The sequence below is a fragment of the Ranitomeya imitator genome, chromosome 7, assembly GCF_032444005.1.
Source record: "Ranitomeya imitator isolate aRanImi1 chromosome 7, aRanImi1.pri, whole genome shotgun sequence".
Taxonomy (NCBI): domain Eukaryota; kingdom Metazoa; phylum Chordata; class Amphibia; order Anura; family Dendrobatidae; genus Ranitomeya; species Ranitomeya imitator.
Window position 1 is genome coordinate 3,488,155 of NC_091288.1, and position 16,712 is coordinate 3,504,866.

The 16,712-nt window shown below is 45.0% G+C and overlaps 1 protein-coding gene across 2 annotated transcripts in view; it reads right to left on the reverse strand.

The window, feature by feature from the left end:
• SCTR (secretin receptor) overlaps window positions 1-16,712 on the reverse strand; it is a 177,221-nt gene that overhangs the window by 104,847 nt on the left and 55,662 nt on the right. The gene's annotated exons all lie outside the window — the stretch shown is intronic.

Here is a 16,712-nt window from a genome sequence, read left to right on the forward strand (position 1 = left end):
ATATGGGGGGTGTAGTGATGTAGTGTATTACAGGTGCAGTATATGGGGGGTGTAGTGATGTAGTGTATTACAGGTGCAGTATATGGGGGGTGTAGTGATGTAGTGTATTACAGGTGCAGTATATGGGGGGTGTAGTGATGTAGTGTATTACAGGTGCAGTATATGGGGGGTGTAGTGATGTAGTGTATTACAGGTGCAGTATATGGGGGGTGTAGTGATGTAGTGTATTACAGGTGCAGTATATGGGGGGTGTAGTGATGTAGTGTATTACAGGTGCAGTATATGGGGGGTGTAGTGATGTAGTGTATTACAGGTGCAGTATATGGGGGGTGTAGTGATGTAGTGTATTACAGGTGCAGTATATGGGGGGTGTAGTGATGTAGTGTATTACAGGTGCAGTATATGGGGGGTGTAGTGATGTAGTGTATTACAGGTGCAGTATATGGGGGGTGTAGTGATGTAGTGTATTACAGGTGCAGTATATGGGGGGTGTAGTGATGTAGTGTATTACAGGTGCAGTATATGGGGGGTGTAGTGATGTAGTGTATTACAGGTGCAGTATATGGGGGGTGTAGTGATGTAGTGTATTACAGGTGCAGTATATGGGGGGTGTAGTGATGTAGTGTATTACAGGTGCAGTATATGGGGGGTGTAGTGATGTAGTGTATTACAGGTGCAGTATATGGGGGGTGTAGTGATGTAGTGTATTACAGGTGCAGTATATGGGGGGTGTAGTGATGTAGTGTATTACAGGTGCAGTATATGGGGGGTGTAGTGATGTAGTGTATTACAGGTGCAGTATATGGGGGGTGTAGTGATGTAGTGTATTACAGGTGCAGTATATGGGGGGTGTAGTGATGTAGTGTATTACAGGTGCAGTATATGGGGGGTGTAGTGATGTAGTGTATTACAGGTGCAGTATATGGGGGGTGTAGTGATGTAGTGTATTACAGGTGCAGTATATGGGGGGTGTAGTGATGTAGTGTATTACAGGTGCAGTATATGGGGGGTGTAGTGATGTAGTGTATTACAGGTGCAGTATATGGGGGGTGTAGTGATGTAGTGTATTACAGGTGCAGTATATGGGGGGTGTAGTGATGTAGTGTATTACAGGTGCAGTATATGGGGGGTGTAGTGATGTAGTGTATTACAGGTGCAGTATATGGGGGGTGTAGTGATGTAGTGTATTACAGGTGCAGTATATGGGGGGTGTAGTGATGTAGTGTATTACAGGTGCAGTATATGGGGGGTGTAGTGATGTAGTGTATTACAGGTGCAGTATATGGGGGGTGTAGTGATGTAGTGTATTACAGGTGCAGTATATGGGGGGTGTAGTGATGTAGTGTATTACAGGTGCAGTATATGGGGGGTGTAGTGATGTAGTGTATTACAGGTGCAGTATATGGGGGGTGTAGTGATGTAGTGTATTACAGGTGCAGTATATGGGGGGTGTAGTGATGTAGTGTATTACAGGTGCAGTATATGGGGGGTGTAGTGATGTAGTGTATTACAGGTGCAGTATATGGGGGGTGTAGTGATGTAGTGTATTACAGGTGCAGTATATGGGGGGTGTAGTGATGTAGTGTATTACAGGTGCAGTATATGGGGGGTGTAGTGATGTAGTGTATTACAGGTGCAGTATATGGGGGGTGTAGTGATGTAGTGTATTACAGGTGCAGTATATGGGGGGTGTAGTGATGTAGTGTATTACAGGTGCAGTATATGGGGGGTGTAGTGATGTAGTGTATTACAGGTGCAGTATATGGGGGGTGTAGTGATGTAGTGTATTACAGGTGCAGTATATGGGGGGTGTAGTGATGTAGTGTATTACAGGTGCAGTATATGGGGGGTGTAGTGATGTAGTGTATTACAGGTGCAGTATATGGGGGGTGTAGTGATGTAGTGTATTACAGGTGCAGTATATGGGGGGTGTAGTGATGTAGTGTATTACAGGTGCAGTATATGGGGGGTGTAGTGATGTAGTGTATTACAGGTGCAGTATATGGGGGGTGTAGTGATGTAGTGTATTACAGGTGCAGTATATGGGGGGTGTAGTGATGTAGGTGTATTACAGGTGCAGTATATGGGGGGTGTAGTGATGTAGTGTATTACAGGTGCAGTATATGGGGGGTGTAGTGATGTAGTGTATTACAGGTGCAGTATATGGGGGGTGTAGTGATGTAGTGTATTACAGGTGCAGTATATGGGGGGTGTAGTGATGTAGTGTATTACAGGTGCAGTATATGGGGGGTGTAGTGATGTAGTGTATTACAGGTGCAGTATATGGGGGGTGTAGTGATGTAGTGTATTACAGGTGCAGTATATGGGGGGTGTAGTGATGTAGTGTATTACAGGTGCAGTATATGGGGGGTGTAGTGATGTAGTGTATTACAGGTGCAGTATATGGGGGGTGTAGTGATGTAGTGTATTACAGGTGCAGTATATGGGGGGTGTAGTGATGTAGTGTATTACAGGTGCAGTATATGGGGGGTGTAGTGATGTAGTGTATTACAGGTGCAGTATATGGGGGGTGTAGTGATGTAGTGTATTACAGGTGCAGTATATGGGGGGTGTAGTGATGTAGTGTATTACAGGTGCAGTATATGGGGGGTGTAGTGATGTAGTGTATTACAGGTGCAGTATATGGGGGGTGTAGTGATGTAGTGTATTACAGGTGCAGTATATGGGGGGTGTAGTGATGTAGTGTATTACAGGTGCAGTATATGGGGGGTGTAGTGATGTAGTGTATTACAGGTGCAGTATATGGGGGGTGTAGTGATGTAGTGTATTACAGGTGCAGTATATGGGGGGTGTAGTGATGTAGTGTATTACAGGTGCAGTATATGGGGGGTGTAGTGATGTAGTGTATTACAGGTGCAGTATATGGGGGGTGTAGTGATGTAGTGTATTACAGGTGCAGTATATGGGGGGTGTAGTGATGTAGTGTATTACAGGTGCAGTATATGGGGGGTGTAGTGATGTAGTGTATTACAGGTGCAGTATATGGGGGGTGTAGTGATGTAGTGTATTACAGGTGCAGTATATGGGGGGTGTAGTGATGTAGTGTATTACAGGTGCAGTATATGGGGGGTGTAGTGATGTAGTGTATTACAGGTGCAGTATATGGGGGGTGTAGTGATGTAGTGTATTACAGGTGCAGTATATGGGGGGTGTAGTGATGTAGTGTATTACAGGTGCAGTATATGGGGGGTGTAGTGATGTAGTGTATTACAGGTGCAGTATATGGGGGGTGTAGTGATGTAGTGTATTACAGGTGCAGTATATGGGGGGTGTAGTGATGTAGTGTATTACAGGTGCAGTATATGGGGGGTGTAGTGATGTAGTGTATTACAGGTGCAGTATATGGGGGGTGTAGTGATGTAGTGTATTACAGGTGCAGTATATGGGGGGTGTAGTGATGTAGTGTATTACAGGTGCAGTATATGGGGGGTGTAGTGATGTAGTGTATTACAGGTGCAGTATATGGGGGGTGTAGTGATGTAGTGTATTACAGGTGCAGTATATGGGGGGTGTAGTGATGTAGTGTATTACAGGTGCAGTATATGGGGGGTGTAGTGATGTAGTGTATTACAGGTGCAGTATATGGGGGGTGTAGTGATGTAGTGTATTACAGGTGCAGTATATGGGGGGTGTAGTGATGTAGTGTATTACAGGTGCAGTATATGGGGGGTGTAGTGATGTAGTGTATTACAGGTGCAGTATATGGGGGGTGTAGTGATGTAGTGTATTACAGGTGCAGTATATGGGGGGTGTAGTGATGTAGTGTATTACAGGTGCAGTATATGGGGGGTGTAGTGATGTAGTGTATTACAGGTGCAGTATATGGGGGGTGTAGTGATGTAGTGTATTACAGGTGCAGTATATGGGGGGTGTAGTGATGTAGTGTATTACAGGTGCAGTATATGGGGGGTGTAGTGATGTAGTGTATTACAGGTGCAGTATATGGGGGGTGTAGTGATGTAGTGTATTACAGGTGCAGTATATGGGGGGTGTAGTGATGTAGTGTATTACAGGTGCAGTATATGGGGGGTGTAGTGATGTAGTGTATTACAGGTGCAGTATATGGGGGGTGTAGTGATGTAGTGTATTACAGGTGCAGTATATGGGGGGTGTAGTGATGTAGTGTATTACAGGTGCAGTATATGGGGGGTGTAGTGATGTAGTGTATTACAGGTGCAGTATATGGGGGGTGTAGTGATGTAGTGTATTACAGGTGCAGTATATGGGGGGTGTAGTGATGTAGTGTATTACAGGTGCAGTATATGGGGGGTGTAGTGATGTAGTGTATTACAGGTGCAGTATATGGGGGGTGTAGTGATGTAGTGTATTACAGGTGCAGTATATGGGGGGTGTAGTGATGTAGTGTATTACAGGTGCAGTATATGGGGGGTGTAGTGATGTAGTGTATTACAGGTGCAGTATATGGGGGGTGTAGTGATGTAGTGTATTACAGGTGCAGTATATGGGGGGTGTAGTGATGTAGTGTATTACAGGTGCAGTATATGGGGGGTGTAGTGATGTAGTGTATTACAGGTGCAGTATATGGGGGGTGTAGTGATGTAGTGTATTACAGGTGCAGTATATGGGGGGTGTAGTGATGTAGTGTATTACAGGTGCAGTATATGGGGGGTGTAGTGATGTAGTGTATTACAGGTGCAGTATATGGGGGGTGTAGTGATGTAGTGTATTACAGGTGCAGTATATGGGGGGTGTAGTGATGTAGTGTATTACAGGTGCAGTATATGGGGGGTGTAGTGATGTAGTGTATTACAGGTGCAGTATATGGGGGGTGTAGTGATGTAGTGTATTACAGGTGCAGTATATGGGGGGTGTAGTGATGTAGTGTATTACAGGTGCAGTATATGGGGGGTGTAGTGATGTAGTGTATTACAGGTGCAGTATATGGGGGGTGTAGTGATGTAGTGTATTACAGGTGCAGTATATGGGGGGTGTAGTGATGTAGTGTATTACAGGTGCAGTATATGGGGGGTGTAGTGATGTAGTGTATTACAGGTGCAGTATATGGGGGGTGTAGTGATGTAGTGTATTACAGGTGCAGTATATGGGGGGTGTAGTGATGTAGTGTATTACAGGTGCAGTATATGGGGGGTGTAGTGATGTAGTGTATTACAGGTGCAGTATATGGGGGGTGTAGTGATGTAGTGTATTACAGGTGCAGTATATGGGGGGTGTAGTGATGTAGTGTATTACAGGTGCAGTATATGGGGGGTGTAGTGATGTAGTGTATTACAGGTGCAGTATATGGGGGGTGTAGTGATGTAGTGTATTACAGGTGCAGTATATGGGGGGTGTAGTGATGTAGTGTATTACAGGTGCAGTATATGGGGGGTGTAGTGATGTAGTGTATTACAGGTGCAGTATATGGGGGGTGTAGTGATGTAGTGTATTACAGGTGCAGTATATGGGGGGTGTAGTGATGTAGTGTATTACAGGTGCAGTATATGGGGGGTGTAGTGATGTAGTGTATTACAGGTGCAGTATATGGGGGGTGTAGTGATGTAGTGTATTACAGGTGCAGTATATGGGGGGTGTAGTGATGTAGTGTATTACAGGTGCAGTATATGGGGGGTGTAGTGATGTAGTGTATTACAGGTGCAGTATATGGGGGGTGTAGTGATGTAGTGTATTACAGGTGCAGTATATGGGGGGTGTAGTGATGTAGTGTATTACAGGTGCAGTATATGGGGGGTGTAGTGATGTAGTGTATTACAGGTGCAGTATATGGGGGGTGTAGTGATGTAGTGTATTACAGGTGCAGTATATGGGGGGTGTAGTGATGTAGTGTATTACAGGTGCAGTATATGGGGGGTGTAGTGATGTAGTGTATTACAGGTGCAGTATATGGGGGGTGTAGTGATGTAGTGTATTACAGGTGCAGTATATGGGGGGTGTAGTGATGTAGTGTATTACAGGTGCAGTATATGGGGGGTGTAGTGATGTAGTGTATTACAGGTGCAGTATATGGGGGGTGTAGTGATGTAGTGTATTACAGGTGCAGTATATGGGGGGTGTAGTGATGTAGTGTATTACAGGTGCAGTATATGGGGGGTGTAGTGATGTAGTGTATTACAGGTGCAGTATATGGGGGGTGTAGTGATGTAGTGTATTACAGGTGCAGTATATGGGGGTGTAGTGATGTAGTGTATTACAGGTGCAGTATATGGGGGGTGTAGTGATGTAGTGTATTACAGGTGCAGTATATGGGGGGTGTAGTGATGTAGTGTATTACAGGTGCAGTATATGGGGGGTGTAGTGATGTAGTGTATTACAGGTGCAGTATATGGGGGTGTAGTGATGTAGTGTATTACAGGTGCAGTATATGGGGGGTGTAGTGATGTAGTGTATTACAGGTGCAGTATATGGGGGGTGTAGTGATGTAGTGTATTACAGGTGCAGTATATGGGGGGTGTAGTGATGTAGTGTATTACAGGTGCAGTATATGGGGGGTGTAGTGATGTAGTGTATTACAGGTGCAGTATATGGGGGGTGTAGTGATGTAGTGTATTACAGGTGCAGTATATGGGGGGTGTAGTGATGTAGTGTATTACAGGTGCAGTATATGGGGGGTGTAGTGATGTAGTGTATTACAGGTGCAGTATATGGGGGGTGTAGTGATGTAGTGTATTACAGGTGCAGTATATGGGGGGTGTAGTGATGTAGTGTATTACAGGTGCAGTATATGGGGGGTGTAGTGATGTAGTGTATTACAGGTGCAGTATATGGGGGGTGTAGTGATGTAGTGTATTACAGGTGCAGTATATGGGGGGTGTAGTGATGTAGTGTATTACAGGTGCAGTATATGGGGGGTGTAGTGATGTAGTGTATTACAGGTGCAGTATATGGGGGGTGTAGTGATGTAGTGTATTACAGGTGCAGTATATGGGGGGTGTAGTGATGTAGTGTATTACAGGTGCAGTATATGGGGGGTGTAGTGATGTAGTGTATTACAGGTGCAGTATATGGGGGGTGTAGTGATGTAGTGTATTACAGGTGCAGTATATGGGGGGTGTAGTGATGTAGTGTATTACAGGTGCAGTATATGGGGGGTGTAGTGATGTAGTGTATTACAGGTGCAGTATATGGGGGGTGTAGTGATGTAGTGTATTACAGGTGCAGTATATGGGGGGTGTAGTGATGTAGTGTATTACAGGTGCAGTATATGGGGGGTGTAGTGATGTAGTGTATTACAGGTGCAGTATATGGGGGGTGTAGTGATGTAGTGTATTACAGGTGCAGTATATGGGGGTGTAGTGATGTAGTGTATTACAGGTGCAGTATATGGGGGGTGTAGTGATGTAGTGTATTACAGGTGCAGTATATGGGGGGTGTAGTGATGTAGTGTATTACAGGTGCAGTATATGGGGGGTGTAGTGATGTAGTGTATTACAGGTGCAGTATATGGGGGGTGTAGTGATGTAGTGTATTACAGGTGCAGTATATGGGGGGTGTAGTGATGTAGTGTATTACAGGTGCAGTATATGGGGGGTGTAGTGATGTAGTGTATTACAGGTGCAGTATATGGGGGGTGTAGTGATGTAGTGTATTACAGGTGCAGTATATGGGGGGTGTAGTGATGTAGTGTATTACAGGTGCAGTATATGGGGGGTGTAGTGATGTAGTGTATTACAGGTGCAGTATATGGGGGGTGTAGTGATGTAGTGTATTACAGGTGCAGTATATGGGGGTGTAGTGATGTAGTGTATTACAGGTGCAGTATATGGGGGGTAGTGATGTAGTGTATTACAGGTGCAGTATATGGGGGGTGTAGTGATGTAGTGTATTACAGGTGCAGTATATGGGGGGTGTAGTGATGTAGTGTATTACAGGTGCAGTATATGGGGGGTGTAGTGATGTAGTGTATTACAGGTGCAGTATATGGGGGGTGTAGTGATGTAGTGTATTACAGGTGCAGTATATGGGGGGTGTAGTGATGTAGTGTATTACAGGTGCAGTATATGGGGGGTGTAGTGATGTAGTGTATTACAGGTGCAGTATATGGGGGGTGTAGTGATGTAGTGTATTACAGGTGCAGTATATGGGGGGTGTAGTGATGTAGTGTATTACAGGTGCAGTATATGGGGGGTGTAGTGATGTAGTGTATTACAGGTGCAGTATATGGGGGGTGTAGTGATGTAGTGTATTACAGGTGCAGTATATGGGGGGTGTAGTGATGTAGTGTATTACAGGTGCAGTATATGGGGGGTGTAGTGATGTAGTGTATTACAGGTGCAGTATATGGGGGGTGTAGTGATGTAGTGTATTACAGGTGCAGTATATGGGGGGTGTAGTGATGTAGTGTATTACAGGTGCAGTATATGGGGGGTGTAGTGATGTAGTGTATTACAGGTGCAGTATATGGGGGGTGTAGTGATGTAGTGTATTACAGGTGCAGTATATGGGGGGTGTAGTGATGTAGTGTATTACAGGTGCAGTATATGGGGGGTGTAGTGATGTAGTGTATTACAGGTGCAGTATATGGGGGGTGTAGTGATGTAGTGTATTACAGGTGCAGTATATGGGGGGTGTAGTGATGTAGTGTATTACAGGTGCAGTATATGGGGGGTGTAGTGATGTAGTGTATTACAGGTGCAGTATATGGGGGGTGTAGTGATGTAGTGTATTACAGGTGCAGTATATGGGGGGTGTAGTGATGTAGTGTATTACAGGTGCAGTATATGGGGGGTGTAGTGATGTAGTGTATTACAGGTGCAGTATATGGGGGGTGTAGTGATGTAGTGTATTACAGGTGCAGTATATGGGGGTGTAGTGATGTAGTGTATTACAGGTGCAGTATATGGGGGGTGTAGTGATGTAGTGTATTACAGGTGCAGTATATGGGGGGTGTAGTGATGTAGTGTATTACAGGTGCAGTATATGGGGGGTGTAGTGATGTAGTGTATTACAGGTGCAGTATATGGGGGGTGTAGTGATGTAGTGTATTACAGGTGCAGTATATGGGGGGTGTAGTGATGTAGTGTATTACAGGTGCAGTATATGGGGGGTGTAGTGATGTAGTGTATTACAGGTGCAGTATATGGGGGGTGTAGTGATGTAGTGTATTACAGGTGCAGTATATGGGGGGTGTAGTGATGTAGTGTATTACAGGTGCAGTATATGGGGGGTGTAGTGATGTAGTGTATTACAGGTGCAGTATATGGGGGGTGTAGTGATGTAGTGTATTACAGGTGCAGTATATGGGGGGTGTAGTGATGTAGTGTATTACAGGTGCAGTATATGGGGGGTGTAGTGATGTAGTGTATTACAGGTGCAGTATATGGGGGGTGTAGTGATGTAGTGTATTACAGGTGCAGTATATGGGGGGTGTAGTGATGTAGTGTATTACAGGTGCAGTATATGGGGGGTGTAGTGATGTAGTGTATTACAGGTGCAGTATATGGGGGGTGTAGTGATGTAGTGTATTACAGGTGCAGTATATGGGGGGTGTAGTGATGTAGTGTATTACAGGTGCAGTATATGGGGGGTGTAGTGATGTAGTGTATTACAGGTGCAGTATATGGGGGGTGTAGTGATGTAGTGTATTACAGGTGCAGTATATGGGGGGTGTAGTGATGTAGTGTATTACAGGTGCAGTATATGGGGGGTGTAGTGATGTAGTGTATTACAGGTGCAGTATATGGGGGGTGTAGTGATGTAGTGTATTACAGGTGCAGTATATGGGGGGTGTAGTGATGTAGTGTATTACAGGTGCAGTATATGGGGGGTGTAGTGATGTAGTGTATTACAGGTGCAGTATATGGGGGGTGTAGTGATGTAGTGTATTACAGGTGCAGTATATGGGGGGTGTAGTGATGTAGTGTATTACAGGTGCAGTATATGGGGGGTGTAGTGATGTAGTGTATTACAGGTGCAGTATATGGGGGGTGTAGTGATGTAGTGTATTACAGGTGCAGTATATGGGGGGTGTAGTGATGTAGTGTATTACAGGTGCAGTATATGGGGGGTGTAGTGATGTAGTGTATTACAGGTGCAGTATATGGGGGGTGTAGTGATGTAGTGTATTACAGGTGCAGTATATGGGGGGTGTAGTGATGTAGTGTATTACAGGTGCAGTATATGGGGGGTGTAGTGATGTAGTGTATTACAGGTGCAGTATATGGGGGGTGTAGTGATGTAGTGTATTACAGGTGCAGTATATGGGGGGTGTAGTGATGTAGTGTATTACAGGTGCAGTATATGGGGGGTGTAGTGATGTAGTGTATTACAGGTGCAGTATATGGGGGGTGTAGTGATGTAGTGTATTACAGGTGCAGTATATGGGGGGTGTAGTGATGTAGTGTATTACAGGTGCAGTATATGGGGGGTGTAGTGATGTAGTGTATTACAGGTGCAGTATATGGGGGGTGTAGTGATGTAGTGTATTACAGGTGCAGTATATGGGGGGTGTAGTGATGTAGTGTATTACAGGTGCAGTATATGGGGGGTGTAGTGATGTAGTGTATTACAGGTGCAGTATATGGGGGGTGTAGTGATGTAGTGTATTACAGGTGCAGTATATGGGGGGTGTAGTGATGTAGTGTATTACAGGTGCAGTATATGGGGGGTGTAGTGATGTAGTGTATTACAGGTGCAGTATATGGGGGGTGTAGTGATGTAGTGTATTACAGGTGCAGTATATGGGGGGTGTAGTGATGTAGTGTATTACAGGTGCAGTATATGGGGGGTGTAGTGATGTAGTGTATTACAGGTGCAGTATATGGGGGGTGTAGTGATGTAGTGTATTACAGGTGCAGTATATGGGGGGTGTAGTGATGTAGTGTATTACAGGTGCAGTATATGGGGGGTGTAGTGATGTAGTGTATTACAGGTGCAGTATATGGGGGGTGTAGTGATGTAGTGTATTACAGGTGCAGTATATGGGGGGTGTAGTGATGTAGTGTATTACAGGTGCAGTATATGGGGGGTGTAGTGATGTAGTGTATTACAGGTGCAGTATATGGGGGGTGTAGTGATGTAGTGTATTACAGGTGCAGTATATGGGGGGTGTAGTGATGTAGTGTATTACAGGTGCAGTATATGGGGGGTGTAGTGATGTAGTGTATTACAGGTGCAGTATATGGGGGGTGTAGTGATGTAGTGTATTACAGGTGCAGTATATGGGGGGTGTAGTGATGTAGTGTATTACAGGTGCAGTATATGGGGGGTGTAGTGATGTAGTGTATTACAGGTGCAGTATATGGGGGGTGTAGTGATGTAGTGTATTACAGGTGCAGTATATGGGGGGTGTAGTGATGTAGTGTATTACAGGTGCAGTATATGGGGGGTGTAGTGATGTAGTGTATTACAGGTGCAGTATATGGGGGGTGTAGTGATGTAGTGTATTACAGGTGCAGTATATGGGGGGTGTAGTGATGTAGTGTATTACAGGTGCAGTATATGGGGGGTGTAGTGATGTAGTGTATTACAGGTGCAGTATATGGGGGGTGTAGTGATGTAGTGTATTACAGGTGCAGTATATGGGGGGTGTAGTGATGTAGTGTATTACAGGTGCAGTATATGGGGGGTGTAGTGATGTAGTGTATTACAGGTGCAGTATATGGGGGGTGTAGTGATGTAGTGTATTACAGGTGCAGTATATGGGGGGTGTAGTGATGTAGTGTATTACAGGTGCAGTATATGGGGGGTGTAGTGATGTAGTGTATTACAGGTGCAGTATATGGGGGGTGTAGTGATGTAGTGTATTACAGGTGCAGTATATGGGGGGTGTAGTGATGTAGTGTATTACAGGTGCAGTATATGGGGGGTGTAGTGATGTAGTGTATTACAGGTGCAGTATATGGGGGGTGTAGTGATGTAGTGTATTACAGGTGCAGTATATGGGGGGTGTAGTGATGTAGTGTATTACAGGTGCAGTATATGGGGGGTGTAGTGATGTAGTGTATTACAGGTGCAGTATATGGGGGGTGTAGTGATGTAGTGTATTACAGGTGCAGTATATGGGGGGTGTAGTGATGTAGTGTATTACAGGTGCAGTATATGGGGGGTGTAGTGATGTAGTGTATTACAGGTGCAGTATATGGGGGGTGTAGTGATGTAGTGTATTACAGGTGCAGTATATGGGGGGTGTAGTGATGTAGTGTATTACAGGTGCAGTATATGGGGGGTGTAGTGATGTAGTGTATTACAGGTGCAGTATATGGGGGGTGTAGTGATGTAGTGTATTACAGGTGCAGTATATGGGGGGTGTAGTGATGTAGTGTATTACAGGTGCAGTATATGGGGGGTGTAGTGATGTAGTGTATTACAGGTGCAGTATATGGGGGGTGTAGTGATGTAGTGTATTACAGGTGCAGTATATGGGGGGTGTAGTGATGTAGTGTATTACAGGTGCAGTATATGGGGGGTGTAGTGATGTAGTGTATTACAGGTGCAGTATATGGGGGGTGTAGTGATGTAGTGTATTACAGGTGCAGTATATGGGGGGTGTAGTGATGTAGTGTATTACAGGTGCAGTATATGGGGGGTGTAGTGATGTAGTGTATTACAGGTGCAGTATATGGGGGGTGTAGTGATGTAGTGTATTACAGGTGCAGTATATGGGGGGTGTAGTGATGTAGTGTATTACAGGTGCAGTATATGGGGGGTGTAGTGATGTAGTGTATTACAGGTGCAGTATATGGGGGGTGTAGTGATGTAGTGTATTACAGGTGCAGTATATGGGGGGTGTAGTGATGTAGTGTATTACAGGTGCAGTATATGGGGGGTGTAGTGATGTAGTGTATTACAGGTGCAGTATATGGGGGGTGTAGTGATGTAGTGTATTACAGGTGCAGTATATGGGGGGTGTAGTGATGTAGTGTATTACAGGTGCAGTATATGGGGGGTGTAGTGATGTAGTGTATTACAGGTGCAGTATATGGGGGGTGTAGTGATGTAGTGTATTACAGGTGCAGTATATGGGGGGTGTAGTGATGTAGTGTATTACAGGTGCAGTATATGGGGGGTGTAGTGATGTAGTGTATTACAGGTGCAGTATATGGGGGGTGTAGTGATGTAGTGTATTACAGGTGCAGTATATGGGGGGTGTAGTGATGTAGTGTATTACAGGTGCAGTATATGGGGGGTGTAGTGATGTAGTGTATTACAGGTGCAGTATATGGGGGGTGTAGTGATGTAGTGTATTACAGGTGCAGTATATGGGGGGTGTAGTGATGTAGTGTATTACAGGTGCAGTATATGGGGGGTGTAGTGATGTAGTGTATTACAGGTGCAGTATATGGGGGGTGTAGTGATGTAGTGTATTACAGGTGCAGTATATGGGGGGTGTAGTGATGTAGTGTATTACAGGTGCAGTATATGGGGGGTGTAGTGATGTAGTGTATTACAGGTGCAGTATATGGGGGGTGTAGTGATGTAGTGTATTACAGGTGCAGTATATGGGGGGTGTAGTGATGTAGTGTATTACAGGTGCAGTATATGGGGGGTGTAGTGATGTAGTGTATTACAGGTGCAGTATATGGGGGGTGTAGTGATGTAGTGTATTACAGGTGCAGTATATGGGGGGTGTAGTGATGTAGTGTATTACAGGTGCAGTATATGGGGGGTGTAGTGATGTAGTGTATTACAGGTGCAGTATATGGGGGGTGTAGTGATGTAGTGTATTACAGGTGCAGTATATGGGGGGTGTAGTGATGTAGTGTATTACAGGTGCAGTATATGGGGGGTGTAGTGATGTAGTGTATTACAGGTGCAGTATATGGGGGGTGTAGTGATGTAGTGTATTACAGGTGCAGTATATGGGGGGTGTAGTGATGTAGTGTATTACAGGTGCAGTATATGGGGGGTGTAGTGATGTAGTGTATTACAGGTGCAGTATATGGGGGGTGTAGTGATGTAGTGTATTACAGGTGCAGTATATGGGGGGTGTAGTGATGTAGTGTATTACAGGTGCAGTATATGGGGGGTGTAGTGATGTAGTGTATTACAGGTGCAGTATATGGGGGGTGTAGTGATGTAGTGTATTACAGGTGCAGTATATGGGGGGTGTAGTGATGTAGTGTATTACAGGTGCAGTATATGGGGGGTGTAGTGATGTAGTGTATTACAGGTGCAGTATATGGGGGGTGTAGTGATGTAGTGTATTACAGGTGCAGTATATGGGGGGTGTAGTGATGTAGTGTATTACAGGTGCAGTATATGGGGGGTGTAGTGATGTAGTGTATTACAGGTGCAGTATATGGGGGGTGTAGTGATGTAGTGTATTACAGGTGCAGTATATGGGGGGTGTAGTGATGTAGTGTATTACAGGTGCAGTATATGGGGGGTGTAGTGATGTAGTGTATTACAGGTGCAGTATATGGGGGGTGTAGTGATGTAGTGTATTACAGGTGCAGTATATGGGGGGTGTAGTGATGTAGTGTATTACAGGTGCAGTATATGGGGGGTGTAGTGATGTAGTGTATTACAGGTGCAGTATATGGGGGGTGTAGTGATGTAGTGTATTACAGGTGCAGTATATGGGGGGTGTAGTGATGTAGTGTATTACAGGTGCAGTATATGGGGGGTGTAGTGATGTAGTGTATTACAGGTGCAGTATATGGGGGGTGTAGTGATGTAGTGTATTACAGGTGCAGTATATGGGGGGTGTAGTGATGTAGTGTATTACAGGTGCAGTATATGGGGGGTGTAGTGATGTAGTGTATTACAGGTGCAGTATATGGGGGGTGTAGTGATGTAGTGTATTACAGGTGCAGTATATGGGGGGTGTAGTGATGTAGTGTATTACAGGTGCAGTATATGGGGGGTGTAGTGATGTAGTGTATTACAGGTGCAGTATATGGGGGGTGTAGTGATGTAGTGTATTACAGGTGCAGTATATGGGGGGTGTAGTGATGTAGTGTATTACAGGTGCAGTATATGGGGGGTGTAGTGATGTAGTGTATTACAGGTGCAGTATATGGGGGGTGTAGTGATGTAGTGTATTACAGGTGCAGTATATGGGGGGTGTAGTGATGTAGTGTATTACAGGTGCAGTATATGGGGGGTGTAGTGATGTAGTGTATTACAGGTGCAGTATATGGGGGGTGTAGTGATGTAGTGTATTACAGGTGCAGTATATGGGGGGTGTAGTGATGTAGTGTATTACAGGTGCAGTATATGGGGGGTGTAGTGATGTAGTGTATTACAGGTGCAGTATATGGGGGGTGTAGTGATGTAGTGTATTACAGGTGCAGTATATGGGGGGTGTAGTGATGTAGTGTATTACAGGTGCAGTATATGGGGGGTGTAGTGATGTAGTGTATTACAGGTGCAGTATATGGGGGGTGTAGTGATGTAGTGTATTACAGGTGCAGTATATGGGGGGTGTAGTGATGTAGTGTATTACAGGTGCAGTATATGGGGGGTGTAGTGATGTAGTGTATTACAGGTGCAGTATATGGGGGGTGTAGTGATGTAGTGTATTACAGGTGCAGTATATGGGGGGTGTAGTGATGTAGTGTATTACAGGTGCAGTATATGGGGGGTGTAGTGATGTAGTGTATTACAGGTGCAGTATATGGGGGGTGTAGTGATGTAGTGTATTACAGGTGCAGTATATGGGGGGTGTAGTGATGTAGTGTATTACAGGTGCAGTATATGGGGGGTGTAGTGATGTAGTGTATTACAGGTGCAGTATATGGGGGGTGTAGTGATGTAGTGTATTACAGGTGCAGTATATGGGGGGTGTAGTGATGTAGTGTATTACAGGTGCAGTATATGGGGGGTGTAGTGATGTAGTGTATTACAGGTGCAGTATATGGGGGGTGTAGTGATGTAGTGTATTACAGGTGCAGTATATGGGGGGTGTAGTGATGTAGTGTATTACAGGTGCAGTATATGGGGGGTGTAGTGATGTAGTGTATTACAGGTGCAGTATATGGGGGGTGTAGTGATGTAGTGTATTACAGGTGCAGTATATGGGGGGTGTAGTGATGTAGTGTATTACAGGTGCAGTATATGGGGGGTGTAGTGATGTAGTGTATTACAGGTGCAGTATATGGGGGGTGTAGTGATGTAGTGTATTACAGGTGCAGTATATGGGGGGTGTAGTGATGTAGTGTATTACAGGTGCAGTATATGGGGGGTGTAGTGATGTAGTGTATTACAGGTGCAGTATATGGGGGGTGTAGTGATGTAGTGTATTACAGGTGCAGTATATGGGGGGTGTAGTGATGTAGTGTATTACAGGTGCAGTATATGGGGGGTGTAGTGATGTAGTGTATTACAGGTGCAGTATATGGGGGGTGTAGTGATGTAGTGTATTACAGGTGCAGTATATGGGGGGTGTAGTGATGTAGTGTATTACAGGTGCAGTATATGGGGGGTGTAGTGATGTAGTGTATTACAGGTGCAGTATATGGGGGGTGTAGTGATGTAGTGTATTACAGGTGCAGTATATGGGGGGTGTAGTGATGTAGTGTATTACAGGTGCAGTATATGGGGGGTGTAGTGATGTAGTGTATTACAGGTGCAGTATATGGGGGGTGTAGTGATGTAGTGTATTACAGGTGCAGTATATGGGGGGTGTAGTGATGTAGTGTATTACAGGTGCAGTATATGGGGGGTGTAGTGATGTAGTGTATTACAGGTGCAGTATATGGGGGGTGTAGTGATGTAGTGTATTACAGGTGCAGTATATGGGGGGTGTAGTGATGTAGTGTATTACAGGTGCA